The 15300-nt window shown below is 35.4% G+C and overlaps 1 pseudogene; it reads right to left on the bottom strand.

Annotated features, from left to right (window-relative positions):
- Window positions 1-8325: 8325 nt before the first annotated feature.
- LOC126512129 (thymidylate synthase-like) lies at window positions 8326-15076 on the bottom strand (annotated as a pseudogene).
- Window positions 15077-15300: the final 224 nt, after the last annotated feature.

The raw sequence follows: 15300 nt of genomic DNA, 5'->3' as shown, positions 1-15300 counted from the left end.
GAGAATTAAAATATATGGGAAGTTGTAACAAGGTAGGATAAACTAAACTTGTGGTAGTGACTGTGTTCTATGCACTGTGTTGATCTTATCACATGCTTAATGTCATTTTTTACTAGTAATAATCAAGTGGGCTATTGCTATTATTACCTCTGTTTTACAGATGAAAATAAGACTGTAAGATTAAGCTCATGTGTTTGTGATTGTAGATCCATGGTCTTTTTCTGTATGTTTCCATAACTTAAGAACCCATTTCTCCAACAGCAATTCAATTAGATCTTCCTGTCCTTTGCCCTGGTGATCATATATACTGTGAGCATTTCATGAATAAAATCTAATCTTAGGATTGCATTGATTTTGCCTGTATTCCACCTTCAGACAGTCTAGTGGGTAACAGTGATAGGAAAACAACTTTGGCAATACTACTAACATTCATCCTTTGGGAAGTGTGATGATTCCCAGAAAGGAGGTGTAAGTTACAAAGCCCCTGGGGTAGGTTCAATTGATGCTTTGAGTCAGGATTTACAAGCTTGGGGAAACAGTTCCTTTAAAAGACAATGACAAAGAGAAACCATTTTAATGTGATCCAGATACAGTTATGATTTTGATTAAATGTTTGCTAGTAACCATACTTACATGGGAACATCTGCCCACTGATGAGCTCCCTGGAGTTTTAGCAGGTGAATTTATTTAAATAAAACACAACTCCAAATGCTCTCTAAGGAGAAAAGTTTGGGAGGAAAACATCTCACTTATATTTCTTCCATTTTTAACACACTTAGAAGATCTAAATAAATGTTTACCAGTAGACAAAACTGTTTCCGTACCCAACTCCAGAGCGTTAACTTTGTATGTGCTCAGTGTGTGCTGATGTCTGCATCTAAGTCATGTGTGTGCCTCATGCTGGAATGTTCAAGATAAGTGCATAGCTCCAAATGTCTATAATAGTAACTCACTGATATTCTTCTAAATACACACACATACATGCACACACACACACACACATACACATACACACACATTTATTTCTTCCTTTCACAACTGCCCTCTAAGATACCTTTTTACTGACATTCATATATTCTTCTGGACTCTAAATCAGCAAAACTGTAGTTACTTCCTAGTGCACCATATAATTACAAGAAACTGGGAAAAAAAATCCTAAGTAGTTTTCAGAATCCAGATGGGTACTCAGGGATGTTGTTTGAACAGGTTAACTGTCTTTTGAGTGTACCAGCATTCTTCCCATCTTGTTTCATCACCTATGCTGAAGTCACCATGGTAGAGATTATCCAGCATTACTTGGATTTTATTCCAATATTGTCCTGTATATTGCTAAATTAGATCAATTTATCCCTGAAACCTCATAAGCCCTTTTTATGATCTTTCTAATAAGAGACTCATTGAAAAACTCCAAGTAACTTCAAATTTATTTCTTAATGTTTCATTTATCTCACTTTTCTAATTCTAAACTGGGAGCACCCTGAGGGGATCAACTCCCTCACTACATTTTCTAAGTCAGATATAGTTTTCTATACATACTGAAGAGGCTAGAAGCATGGTGGGTGGCTGTCCTGATCTTCACTGACACTCACAAATCATTTCTCTTACATCATACTTTATGATATAGGCATCCTCCTCGGTTCGTAACATGGAGATATTTACTGCCATGTGCTCAGTCTTCCCATACCTTTCATCTTCTGTCTTTCCAGTCACTCTTCCTCATTAAGTAAACCTCTTTAGGTAATGAATCACTGCTCTTTTCTCTTCCTTTACTTCTGACACCATTTGGGCAACTTCAACCATTTGTATATGTTCATTTAATGTTTATCAGTCTTTAGATCCCTTTCTCAGTGATATTTTTCTCTGTGTCACACATAAACCGCCGACTTTAATGGTTATGACCTAGACACCAAATTGACTATATTACATCTGTCAGTAGCCATATTGTCATGATTTTATTCTCTGCAATTAATCTATAACATCATCTATTTTCAGATAAAGTTATTCATTCTATGTTTGCCATAGATCTCATTTGTATTGCTTTGACTACTCCTCGAGGGTTTTTCCATTTGCAACTGTCTTCTTGCTCATTAATGTAATCAGTTTCATACAATTATTCACATCAGCACGCAAATGTGCTATAAGCATATCTTTCTTAAAAATGATTTTTTCAAGCCAGATGCAACTCTAGTTATTGTTCCATATTTTTCCTTATAGTAACGAACATCTAACAAATTCTGTATCAAACCCTCGCTTTATTTTTTTCCTAAACAGTCACTATTCAAGTTTATATTAAATAATCTCTACTCTTTTATTTTACTTTTTTCATACTACCAGTTTTAATAATCATTTATAGACATCCACTTCACTTTTGCAAAACTTACCAAGTTTAACTTCTTGTAACATTATCTTCACCTTTTGGGATGTTTAATTCCACTGTACTTTTCTGGCTTCAGCTCTATTGGCTATATGCTTAGAGGTCAAAATGTTGCATCACTTGGAAAAAAAAGACAAACTCTGTTTCCACCAGAGCTGTATAAGAGTTTCATTTTTCCCATAGTCTTCCAAAAATGTAGCATTTTATTTTTGAAAATATTTAAGACTATAGCCATTCTAGTGGCTTCCTTGGCTTTTTTAGCTTGGGCCTGTGGTGATGCAAAACATTATGGAAGGTGGCATGTGGCAGCACAGAGTTGCTTACTTTGCAGTGATTATAAATTAGAGGGGGGAGAGAAAGAAGAACATGGATCCAACACACCCTTCAAATCTACCTCTTTCCCTTAAATTATATCTTTGAATTAGGTCCTCCCCCTCTCCGAGTGTCCATCATTTCCCAATAGCATCTTTAGCTGGAGACTAAAATTTCAAGATTTGTTGAGTCACAAAAATTTCAAACTCCAACAAACCTTTTGGTTATCATATTAAAAATTTGGTTATTATATTGTTACTATATAGCAAATGTATTTTATATTTATATTTTTCAATCCACTGGAGAATAAGCAACCTATTCAGGGGCTAATTCCCTGAAGAGAACTGATGTTCCCCTCCCCCAGTAACTATCAACTGCCAATAGCTCCTTAGTTAGAAGGCAGTTTAACAACATGTACTCAAGTAGTAGGTTCTCCCCTAGGGTCTATGGTCGACCAGCCTCGGAGATTTTTGACTAAGTTAACAACACCAGCTATGACTTCAGTCTTTTGAAGTAGGCCTTAAATCTCGTTATAAAGCAACTTGTTACTCCTAAATATTCCTGCCACTATTCAACCAATGGACTTATATTTCTAGGTCAGTCATCTTTTAAAAGCTGGGTAAAATTGGTAATTACTTTTATCTACCAGTAACATTCACAGCATCTCCCTGCACTAAAAATTAACTAGATAAATATCAACTTAATGTCTTCATATACTGGAACCAAAATGCATTATTTCTTCTGCAATATGGTCTTACCAGAATAGTTTGTTTTACCACCAAGAGCAATAGCAATGTCCTGTATTGTTTTTGAGGCCTCTGGGACCACTTTGATCAACAACTCAAAGGTGGTTGATCTCGCACTGCTATTTTTTTTAACTTTTTAATTAATTAATTGTTTTCATTTTAAATTTTAAAATTTCCCATTTTGATTTTTTAATGTTAATACAATATATTTCAGTCATATTCTTTTACCTCTCAAAAGCCTCCCAAATCTCCTCTCCTTAACCACCTATCTTCATATTATTTCTCTTTCTTAAAACATTCACATACACATACACACACACCCACACACACACAAACAAATACACACTGAGACAAACAACAAAAAAGTATGTATACAAACAAGCAAATGAACCAAACAAAAATACATCGAAGTCATTTTATGTTGGTCAACTATTCCTATAACCAGTGTCACCCCAATGAAGAAAACCATTTTCTCACTTGCCAAAGAATTGATTGCAAATAGCTACTAGTGTAGAGATGGAATTTTGCTTATACTTCAGCCTTCTCAGTTCTGAGAATTTATCTGATCTGAACCTGTGGAAATCTTCTGTATACTGTTTCAGTCACTCATATGTCTATCAGTCCTTTTGTGTTTGGAAGACACTTCCCTTTGGAGGCATCAAACACCTATGACTCTTGCAACCATTCTGCCTCCTCTTATACATTAATTTATAAACCTTGAGGTAAGGACTGTGATACGGACATTCAATTTAGGGCTGAGTATTTCAAATATTCTCACCCCCTATATGTTATATGGTAATGTGTTTCTATATTAATTGTTATCTAATGAAATAAGAAGCTTCTATGATAAGAGTTGAGGAATGTACTATTCTATGGAAATAGGACTAAGTTTGTATAAGTCATTTTATTGCTATGTTCACTCAGCAGAATCATTTTAGGAGGCTTCCCCATAGAGCCCATGAATGAAGTAATCTCAGGTTCTTGGCCTCATTAACAGTGTAGGATATGGATTCCATCTTCTAAAGTAGGCCTTGAATCTAATCAAAAGGTTGGTGGTTGGTCCCATTACATTTCTGTCACTATTGTCCCAGTTGGTGTATCTTGCCGTCAGCTTGCTATTGTGGCTCACAGGGTGATATTGACAATTGTTTTTCTCTTCTGGCCGCATATATAGTACCTCCCAGCGTAATGAACACTAGTCAGTAGGCTGAAGCTCTAGTTGACCACCACCTTTTTTTCTCCATGTTTGATGGATTAATATATGATATCTTTGGCAATAGGTTTTACTTTTGGATTGTGGAATTTAATCAAATATCATTAGCAATAACTTTGGATGTTTGACAGGGTCTAAAGTACCCTTTTTACTAGTGAGTGTAAAAGATATAACCCATTGCTGGTATTGTGAATTTTATTTGGTAACATACAATGTATAGTTTGAAAATGGGCCAGCAGAATGATATTTAGTTTTCAATCTTGAGACCACTTTTGGTTTGATAATTCAGGCTCTGGTCCCAGATTTGAAATTCAGATTAGAGGCAGTCCTGTATCAGTGTAGTGGATGAGATGGGTCACAAATTAGCATGTTCCAAAAGCCCGTACATATAGTCTTACTCCAAAGGCAGCAGAGCCAGAGACAGGAAGACTCTGGGTCTAGCCACAAATGGTAGCAAATCCCAAGGGGATGGAGATGGTCTAGAGAAGCGGGTTGAATGTGCAGCACCAGAAGGTCTAAGAGTACTCTAGAGAGACTAGAATATGAGAGGGGAACGAGTACACAGAAATCCTACTTGAGTTCAGCCATCTGTGACTGCTGTGTGGTCCCTGAAGAGAGTGGCTCTGCAATTAGCACAAAGTCAGAAAGGAAAAGCACTGGGCTCTGAGAAGTAACTGAGGAGAGTGGTGAGGAAGAATTGAAGGCATGCTGCTTCTGCATCTAGAAAGGTGGTTGAGTTCTGAGAATGGGGTTGGGCTGCTTGGTACTGCAGCTTTTAAAATACACATTGATGAATTAGTTGGTGATGGTGGCTCACACCTTTAATCCCAGCACTGGGAAGGCAAAGACAGGTGTGTCTCTCTGAGTTCAAGCCAGCCTGGTCTAGAGTGCAAATTCAGGACATGCTCCAACGCTATAGAGAAAAACTTCAACAAACAGACAAAAAATGAATTGTGTATACTTATTCATTGTTGGTTGTGCTTTGTGGGCTGTCTACATTACATTGCCATGTTTAATATCTTACTGTTCTATATAACTTAGGGCAAAAATCAAACACATACATTCAACAGATATGAATATTTATCATAAAAATCAAATCAGTAATTTAGAGGTTGCCAGACAATCTCTAACATTAAAGCTATCTTCTTCTACATAAACTTCTTTTTTCTTGGAGTTTTGGTACCTATTTAAGTTTTTTTTTATCATTTTTCTAAAATTTTATATGTATGTGTGCATGCACATATGTGTGTCAGTATACTCATTTATGAATGTCCATGTAAATGAGTGTGGCCAATGTTGCTCATCTGTGTCTATTACTTTCACCATTATTTTTCTGAGACAGGTTCTCTCATGAAACCTATAGTTCGCTTGCTTCAGTTAAATTGGCTGGCTAGTATGGCCCCAGGGTTCTAGTTTCTCTGCCATACTACAGGCACTGGAATTACAGGCAAGCCATCATGATTAGCTTCTTATTTGGGTACTAAATTTAGTCCCTGTTACTAGCATGGAAGTCACTTTGCCAACTGAACCATTTTCTAAAGACCTCAAGGTTTTGCCACTAAAATGTGAGTGGGAGTGACTACTCTCCCTTTTGAGTATTGCATCATCTTGTAGACCTGTTTCCTTTTTCCTGAAAAACTTAATGCATATTTACAATGGCTCTACTCCAAAAGCATAAAGGAACTTAAGGTTTAGTTCATTTACTAAACTACGTAATCTCTATCCAATATATTGATTTGTTGTATAATATTATTTTAAGGTGTGGTACATTTGTTTATACTGTGGAATTTTGTTTAAGGATGCAAAGATGTACATTTTTTACGTTGTTGCACTTGTTTATCTCTGTGAAGTTGTGATACTTGCCTGTCTAAAACACCTGATTGGACTAGTAAAGAGCTGAATGGGCAATAGTGAGGCAGGAGGAAGGTTAGGCGGGGCTGTGAGGCAGAGAAAATAAATAGGAGAAATCTGGAAAGAAATTTTGAGGAACAAGAAAGAACAAGGGGAGATGGACATCAGGGGCCAGCCACCCAGCTACACAGCAAGTCATGGAGAAAGAAGTAAAGAAATGTATACAGAAAGAGAGAGACATAAATGCCCAGAGGGAAAAGACAGATGGAATAATTTAAGAAAAGTTGACAAGAAATAAGACAAACTAAGGTTGTGTATTCATAAAAAAGAATAAGTCTCCATGTGTGATTTTGGGAGAGTTACTATAGAACTGGTTTTAGCCTGTCTCTCAAAAGAGCAAAGAGAGTAAAAAGAGTAAAAAAAAAAAATGATTAAACAGTCTAAAACCAGGTTTTTTCTATAGTAACACTCAACTGTACCATAGTATACTAAGTACAAACTCTTTATTACCATTATTTTTTAATTGAATTTAATATCATTTTTGACAATTGTGATTATATTAACTGGCATGCCTTCTTTTATACTCTTCACTCCTATTGTTCCCCTTCTTCTTCCAAAACGGTCTGCTTCCCACTTTTATTTATTTTGTGATTGTGTTTAATTAGGGATGAGATCATGGGCTATTTATTAGATAGAGCAAGAACAACTTACCAGTAACTGTACCACTAAAGATAATGACACCCCCTTTCATTAACCGTTAACTGCCTATAGCTATCCAGGGAGGAGTTAAGTCTCATGAGCCCTTCCACCATGCATGATGGAATGTTGAAGGACCCAGCCTTGCTTGTTTCCAGCTGCATGGTCATGATTGCAATAACAGTGCAATATCCACAAATAGTTTTTCACGGCTTCTCTGATTAAGGCTAGGAGCCATTTTGTGTATGGGTATAGCTTTAATTTAAAAGGCATTGTTTTATTAGGTAAGTTTAGATATGTACCAGAAATATATTCCATGCGTGATTTTCAGGTAAGTGGGTGAAATTGTTTTAAAAGTCTAAAAGGAGGTAATCCAGGCCTCAAGGGACAAATAGTGCGTATTCTATTTCATTTGAGAATCTTAGCTTCAACTCTTTTAATATGGTGTGTCTATAATGGAGTACCTTTGCAAGTCAGGAAACAAGAATGGCAACAAGGGACAAGAGTTACCTCAAGGAAGAGAGATTAGTAGAGCATAAGAAAAAAGAAAGGGAATATTGTTGGTGCAAAGCTTTACAGAGGGAGGACAAAGAGGGAATGGGCAGGGTACAGGATGTGGGAAACTTAATCGAGACAGAATATAAAGAAACCAAGATAACCCTACCACACAAAAGTGACATGGCTATTGAGGGAGTAAACAACTGCTCTCTGAAAGGATACAGGACCCTCCTCACTGAGGCAAGTGATTACTGCAAGGCTGGCTAACAATATTTGATTTAAATACATCTAAACTCTAAAATGTGTGTTTTGGCCTGAAACTATGTTTAATTGGGGTTTAAATAGCTGTGAAGAGACACCATGATGAAGGAACTCTTATAAAAAAACATATTTAATGTGGGGCTTGCTTACAGTTTCAGAGATTTAGTCCATCATCATTACAGTTGGTAGCATGGCAACATGGAGGCAGGCATGGTGCTAGGAAAGTAGCTGAGAGCTTGACATCCTGATCCACAGGCAGCAGGCAGAGGAGCCTTCTTGTGCATTTTTATGGAATAGAGATAGAGAAATCTCTCTGTGGTCTCTCATAAAGATACTAACATTAAAAGACTGGAATATTTATCATTAATGATGTTTTAAAGTCTTATCTGCAAATACAACACATAAGCATTAGGGCTCAGAATAAGAATATTCTGAAGCTGAACTATTAAAAACATGCACATGTGTGTGCGTGCACACACACACACACATACACAAACACTACAGGTCAACAAAAATGAAAGGCCAAAATATTTTCAGACAATGTTTAAAAATGTACAAATATATGAAGGTTATTCTCATTTCTAATCTGTGAAATTAAAACATTTTTCTCATTCATATTTCCAAGCATAAATAATTCTCATGCAAATATTAATAATAGTAATAAGAAAGTCCTTTGGTTTATTTAATGATAGATAGTTTACAAAGTACTTTACCAGAATTATTTAGTGCTATTATAAAACAACATTGTGATATATTTTCATCATTATCTTCAATTCACGTATGGGCCACTTGGGACCCAATGAGGTAACAGGCTTTCTCAAGGTCATGTTGGTTTCAAATTATAAAGCAAAGCCAGAACCTTAATCCTGAAATCTCATTTTTGTGGTTTCTTATTAATGGGAGCAATAGCAAGCTGTCTTCCAAGGCAATAGGCATTGTTCTAAATACTTGGCATAAATTAATACATTTAATTCTACAACAACCTTATAAGATATGTAAAATATGACTGGTACCTCCATTTTGCTCATGAGAAAATAGATACAGTTACAGGATCTGTAACCAGCAGTCTTCAGAAAAAAATTCACTACCCGATAGATACCACAATTCTAAATAATTCTAAATACCATGACATTAATCCAACTATTATTGCAAATTGCAAAACTCTGATACCTGTGAAGGTTTTAAACTATATTAAAATTTTACCACTGAACATATTTATAAGCAGGTATGTCAATCTGCAGCTTCATAAAATGATGTATTGTTATGTATCAAAACTTTCCAGGGGATGCAGCCGGAAATTCTGTTCACCCCAGATAGCAAACCCATGACAGACTAGATGCCAACAAAGTCCAGCATGGTGAAACAAACAGTTTTATTGGGGTTAGTTACAGGAATATGGGTGAGGGATCATTTACAGGAGCAGAACTGATTCAAAGACAGCTGCATCACCAAAGCCAGCCCATGCTGGGAACCTGGAACACACTGCATACCTTACAGACAATGCAGCATGCTTGAGAGTGTTTGTCCAAGTGCAGGTCCCAGTGCCTCAGTTGGTCTAAACCTTCTACAGGCAGATCAGCTGTTTTCCAGTTCTTCCAGGGAGATGGTTTGCTCTCAGAGTCTTCCTTTGCAGCTCAGTTACCTTCTGTCAGGGAAAGAACTCTCAGCTTTTATTGCTTATTCTGGCAGGAAGGGGCCTAGTGAATCTGGTCAGGTTCAGGGACTTCCTGAAGCTATTTTGAGTTGTTTACCATCCTGGTTAAGGAACTTTTTGCAGAGTAGAATATTTCAATTTGAAAGGATATACAACAGTTATGTTATCAGTGAGATAAAACGAAGGTACTCAAAGATTAAAAAATGAATACTCCTTCTGTAACAAAATGTCAGCAACTAAATGGTTTTCATTTATCCAGAACTCAGCCGAAGCAATGAAAAGTTTCATCATTTGTATTTGAGCTCTAAAGCATTCTTAGGGAGCTCCTGGAAACTCTCTGCATTAACTCAGTAACAGGAAAGAGTGAGCCAGCTATAGACCAACATTATGAATGAATTATTCTGCATCTGGAGAAACAAATATCTCACTGACATATGACATGGAAATGACAGCAACAGTCTAAAACTATAATCTCAGTGTTCTCTAATCAGTAGTGAAGGAGGTTAATTTGAGACCTTTAGGGAGAAGAGGCCTGTTTTGTTTTGTTTATTTTTTTTCCAAGCAACAATCACAACAAGCATTACCCTTTAGCTGCTGACAGGAAAGTTCAAAAATTCCATCATGTCCTAGTTTCTTGTACTTGATAAAGGTTAATAAAACACAGTTTCAGGAAAACAACATTTCTCCATTTCTTAATCCTCTGAAAAAGACAACAATAGGTTTTTCTTATTATTTATTTATTTATTTAGGTTTTGAATTTGTTTGTTCTAGAAAGGGTTTCTGTATGTAGCAGCACAGGCTGTCCTGGAATTCACTTTGTAGACCAGGCTAAACTCAAACTCACAGATCTACTTGCCCCTGCCTCCGAAGTGCTGAGATAAAAGGTACGTCCCACCGACACCTGGCTTGATAGATCTTATAGATCTGAAGGTTGATGAGACGATTCCCTTTAATACATTTTCTTGAGCTGATGATTGTTGGAGGAAGTACCATCAGGGGAAGATCTTTTGGGTTCCGGACACACATCATGATTCTTCTCTCGTCAGTTTTGGTTTTGAGTGTCAATCACTTTTTGCAGCTCTTCTACTCCTTGACCAGAGTAATCTGAATCCATATCTTTGTAGTCTGCTCCAAAATGTCTCCACTGGAAACCATAAACTGGGCCCAGGTCCCCTTCCTGTCGTGCAGAGAATCCCATGCTGTCCAGAAAATCTCGGGACCCATTGGCATCCCAGATTCTCACTCCTTTGGAGTACAGTTCTTTAGCATTTGTGCATCCTTTGATAAACCACAGCAACTCCTTCAAAACACCCTCTAGAACCCTCGTTTGGTTGTGAGCAGAGAAAATTCATCTCTCAGGTTGTATGGTGCCTGCATGCCTAACAAGGCGCCGGTGCCCGTGTGGTCCTCCTTGAAACCAGAGCGCATAATGTGCTCCACCTGCCCCAGATACTGCAGCTTCCCTGCCTTGGTGTCTCCAGGCCCTGCTGCTGAGCGGTTGACTGCAGCTCCAACTCGGAGCCGGCGACCGCCCCACACCAGATGATAGTAACTAGCAGGGTTTACATTGTAGTCCTGTGGGAACAGAATATCTGCGAATTGGCAATAGATTACCCATCAGAATTGCCACAGTAGCTGGACAGTGAATAGTTTAGAAATGATGTAATATTTCATCCAGGACCAAATAATTCCATGAGCTTCTGAAATCTTCAGATGTTTATCCTTTGACTCTTTAATCACTTGATCATTTTTTTTAAATTCTTTCTTTTATTTTTGAGATTATAATATATTCATATCATTCCTCATAGTACAAGCCACATTCTGGTTACCAGTATTTTCAGAAATTTGTAGAAAACATATTAGTATCAGTTAATCTATAACTCAAAGGTTAGGTGAGAACAAGTAGTGTAGATTATTGAACAAGAATCCAAATACATATTGATAGGCATAAATGGGCAAAACACATCAAATTGACTTTTAATAAGATTGACTTAATTTTATACATTCAGAATAAAAAAAAACTAATTCACATAACCATATTGGGTAGACTCATTTAGCAATAGCACTTGTAGAATATATCTGGTTTAATGTCAATCGTAGTATGTATGAGTCACATACGTTTATATAATTTGTGTCCATTCCCCAAAGAACAAATACTGTCTTTGGCTGCATGCATAAGTGTTTAGTGACTAAAATGAGAGCAAGGGTAATAAACATTTCAGAACAGTAATTAACAGTCTACTAATTTGTGGGTGTATTTAAGAAGGATGAACAATGAAAATCTACTTAGAATAGGATTATTTTCCAAGATGATAAGAGACCCAGGGCTGTCTTACTTGTAGAGAGTAGACAGAAAGGAACCAGGGCACCTTCCTTTGACACTTGGTGAGGTACAAAGCTGATAGATGCTTACATTAAAAGAATGATATTCTGTCTTTCTTTTAATTGCCACAGAGTAGGAAAATAGAAGAGAAAAGAAGAAGTAAATATTTAAACCAAATAGGGCAGGAGACATTGCTTAATGATGTTTAAGACTACTGGCTGTTCTTGATACCACCTGGTTTCAATTTCCAGCACCCACAAGGCAGCTAACAGTCATCCATGACTCCAGTTCCAGGGGATCTAATGCTTTCTTCTTGCTTTTCACGGGCACTGCATGTTTAGGGTACATGCAAGCAAAACACTCATATACATACATACATACATACATACATACATACATACATACATGAATGCATGCATTGCAAAATCCCAATATAAATAACAGGAAAGAAACAAACTAAAAGAGAATGTGTGTGTTACTTTAGTTTACTGTTGTCAGAAAAGGGCTTCAAAGGTAGAGATGAGTTTTGAGTGAAGAACTGTATCGGTGCAACAAGTAAAGCCCACAAGTATAACATATAATTTTAACCGGTTTATTTAGAGTCTAAAATATGTACCAATCTGAATGATGCTTATGGAGAAGAAAGAGAAGTATTATATGTGAAGGTGCACATGCACATAAACTTATTATATATACAGTCAGTTCTTATTTCTACAAATTATACATTTGTACATTCAGCTAACTTTGTACAAGTCACTTAAAACTAAATCTATACTAAGAACATTATTCTATGAACAATATGATATAGTGCTTTTTAGCCAGCTTTCAGGTTTTAAACATTTTGCGTATTAAGCATTATGAGTAATCTAAAGGTGATTTAGCATATATGAGAGGATATATATAGTCTGTAAATAAACAACAAATCATTTTGTAGTATATGGAACTTCATTCATAAACCACTTCATATTTTTATCCATGCTTTTTAACTTTAATTTTCTTAGTCACTTTCCTATTCGATTTTTGCTCTTCTGCTCAAAATTTCTGCCCAATTACTTCTGTTAACTTATTTGCCGTGTACCTATAGGTTTAATTGACACTATTTTTATATCCTGGATATTAATCGTTGATCTAATGTGTACATTGGAAATGTTTTCTATCAGATAGTCACTTTCCTCTCTGTTTTCTATATGATGTCTTTCAATATAAAGAGGTACCAAATGTGAGGAAGGTAAATTATTCTTTTAGAAATTACTTAATTTTATTGAATAGAATTTGTCTTTACAGACAAGGTCATATTGGCTTAGAATAAAGTAACGAAAGGAAATCTAAGAACAAGTCTTACAATATTAATATTATAATATTTTTAAGTAATAGTATAAACCAATAGAGGAATCAGAGAAGCAACCAGCAATAATAACCTTTATAATATAGAATTTTGGAGAGGGTTCCCCACTTCCTTGGTTAGGTTTGGTCCTAGATATTTTATGTTTTTTGAAGCTATTATGAATGGGGGTGTGTTACTTATCTCCTCTGTATGCTTGTGGTGGAGGTTGGGCAAGTTGTCTCTGTATTCTGCCACAGTACTGAATTTGTCTATAATTTTCAGTTCTCTGGTAGAGTTTTTGGGATTTCAAATGCATAGTATCAATATCATCTGAAAATAGAGTTTGATTTCTTCTTTCCCTATTTATATTCTTTTAATTTCCATTTCTGTGTATTAGTGTGACCTAGAATTTTAGATGCAAGTCATTATTAATGAACAGGTGATTACAAAAATAAGTTAGAAAAATAAAATAATGTGTTTTTCCTTATGTGTTACTTTAACATTTCTTATTTTTGCTTCTTATTGTTCCTTTTTTGCCATCAGTGGAAGTATTTTATCTGCTAAATTTTATTCCTTTGTGCTTTCTGGATTTTAATGGATTATATACTTTCAAAACACTAGCAGATATTGCCTTTACTCTTTTCAAAACCTCTACTTCATTGTTTTCCATATATATTAAACTCCAAAGTGAGCCCATATCTTCCTTCTTTCAACAGAGAAATTGAGACACATTTAAAACACTCTCCTTTCATTAAATTGGTCCCTATTTTTTAATATAGTTCATAACTGAATCCAAATTATTGTGCCACTATTTACAGTTTATCTACTTGTTAAGAATATTGAAATAATTTGACTTTATTTGTGATTAATTTTAGAAGCTACAAAGACTTATTAATTATTCAATATTAGTTTGGTCCTATCTTTCCCCTTTCTGTATATGCTATCTTTGCTAGACATATCAGTCAATGTAAATATTATTCAAGTAACTTTTGAGTATACTGGAGGATACTGTAGTCTGCTTTTTATACTTATAGCGCTGTATGCAAGTCTTGGATTGCAGTATTTTGATGTATCTGAAAATATCACACTATCCTTTTTCTCTATTTTGTGTTTCAGTTAAGACATGTGAGAAAGGTTTCACTTATTTCATTTTTTAATTTAACTTACATTATTATTCAGCTGATTGTAGATATTTTTATGTCTTTAACAAAGAAAAACAGAAAGATCAAAGAAGTTGCTTATGTATGTTTATATGTGATTCTCTTCACAATGATTTTTTTCACAGGTTCAGATCTTCCAAAATACTTTAGCAGTTCTAAAAAGGTTACTTTTGATCAGATTCCTTAAATGTCATTACTTCCTGCATCTTCGGGGACAACACTTGCCTGTATTTGTCTGTATTTAATATTCTTATCTTTTTGATATCCTATGTTATACCTTTCTACATTGTGATATAATTTTTAAGTCTGTCAAGCACATTATTGCTTCAACTAAAGAATTCTGTTGTAGTATTCAAAGTTGTTTTTTTTTTAAAACATCTACTTGCCTGTTTTACTCAAGTGCTTAAATTTTCATTTAAGCAACCGCAAATTTTCATTGTTTCTGTTTTTATTTACCACGTCTTATCTTTACTTTTATTTCATTGATTTTAAAATCTGTGTTAAGAATAAAAAAAATCCTTCTGGTTTCTATAATATTGTGATGTTCTGGGTACAAAATACGTAAAGAATTTTTAATTAAAGTATTTTCATACAATATATTTTGATCATCCTCTTTGTTCTTCCCCAACTCCTCCATATCCTTCCTATTCCTTTACCTACCCATCTTTCTCCTGAAAAAAAAAAAAGACCCGAGAAAAATAAACAAAAATAAAAATGAACAACACAATTTAAAAACTGAAAATAGATAAAAAAAAAAACATACCAAATCAAATAGCACAGAAAAAGCAAATCAAACAAACAAACAAAACAAAACTGGAGTCCCTTTTCTGGGTCTGGGACCTACCTTCATGTGCGGATGAAATACTTATTGAAACTCCACTGGAGAGA

The sequence above is a fragment of the Alexandromys fortis genome, unplaced genomic scaffold (genome assembly GCF_014885135.2).
Source record: "Alexandromys fortis isolate MF-2015 unplaced genomic scaffold, M_Fortis_MF-2015_v1.1 scaffold_95, whole genome shotgun sequence".
In the NCBI taxonomy this organism is placed as follows: Eukaryota; Metazoa; Chordata; class Mammalia; order Rodentia; family Cricetidae; genus Alexandromys; species Alexandromys fortis.
Note: the sequence above shows the minus strand (reverse complement) of the source record. Positions and strands in the feature narration are given on the sequence as shown.